Below are 1,247 nucleotides of genomic sequence, written 5' to 3'. Positions count from 1 at the left end.
CCCCGCGCCGGCCGGCCCCTGCGCAGGCATCCCCCGCCCCTGCCTCCCCCTGGCTGCGCGCGTATTCTCCTTCTGGTTCCCGTTCCTTCTTTTAATCCCCACCCACCCGGTCAATAGCATCTTTACGTCTCAACTCCCCAGAAAGAATTTGGAAAGTTCTTTCAGGTGGCTGCGGGGCTTTTCCAGGGTAGTACCGGGCGGGGAACACTCTGGCTTCTTGTCCAGTCACACTCGCTAGTATGGAAAGGGCCTTAACGTGAGACTCTGTGCCTCGGACGCGTGCGGGGGCGCCTTGCAGCCAAGAATTGCCTCTGCCTGCCAGGAACGACCGAGGGACGGGTGCTCATCCCTCCTTCGGTGCAAATTCAGATTTACCGCTGAGGAGTTGCCGGATCTGCTTATTCGGAGCGCATTTGGCAATGTTACAGCATCTCACAGAGGGAGGGAGGGAGGGATGAGGAAGAAGAGGGTGCTTCCCGCGTTATCAGGAGAGGCAAACGGTGTCCCCGGTGGGCTGTATCGGAATGGTGTTATCCCGCACAGCATACGCCGGGCAGAGCAGCGAACAGCCCGGCCTGCTTGTCCTGCCCCTGCCTCGTAGCACCGCTTGCCTCCCGGAGACCATACCCTGTCCATCCACTTTATTTCTGCGGTGAAATTTCCTTTTTTCCTACCGCTTTTGACTCCTGAAGTAGTATTGCAGTCAGCCAAAATTAGCATGCCAGATAGTTTTCTCTGGGCTTGTTTGTTTGGTTGGTTTTTGGATTGGTTGTTTGTGTTTTTTACCTGTCTGTCTGGCTGTCATTTATCTGTCTACCTGTCCCTCCTAACGAGTTTGCACAGCTATTCGTCACGTACAACATCTCATAAAATCGGATCAGTAAAAAACCAAAACAACAAAAAATCAAAACCCCAACTTGATAAATATGTAGTATATTTTAGATGCTTTACCCGGCAATGTGCAGTTCCTAGGAGTGTGAAGGCATTTTCTCGGTGCTCTCACAATAAGGGTTGGTTGGGTTTTTTTGGTGGGTTTTTTTTGTTTGTTTGTTTTGTTTTGTTTTGCTTGTTTGTTCCTTTTTTAGGAAACTAGAGACTTTGGCTGTTTGGGAAGAAAGGCTCGGGATTTGCGGGGTGGGGGGCTATGGTGTTTTTGTTTTCTCCTGCTTTGTATTTTTCTTCACTAAAGCAGAGCTTTAGCCCGCAAACTGAGCGTGACGGGTGTGCCCCGGGTAGGGCACGGCGGA

This window comes from Corvus brachyrhynchos, unplaced genomic scaffold (assembly GCF_000691975.1).
Source record: "Corvus brachyrhynchos isolate BGI_N302 unplaced genomic scaffold, ASM69197v1 scaffold331, whole genome shotgun sequence".
Taxonomy (NCBI): domain Eukaryota; kingdom Metazoa; phylum Chordata; class Aves; order Passeriformes; family Corvidae; genus Corvus; species Corvus brachyrhynchos.
The sequence above is the reverse complement of the archived record's forward strand: the minus strand, read 5'-3'. Positions refer to the sequence as shown.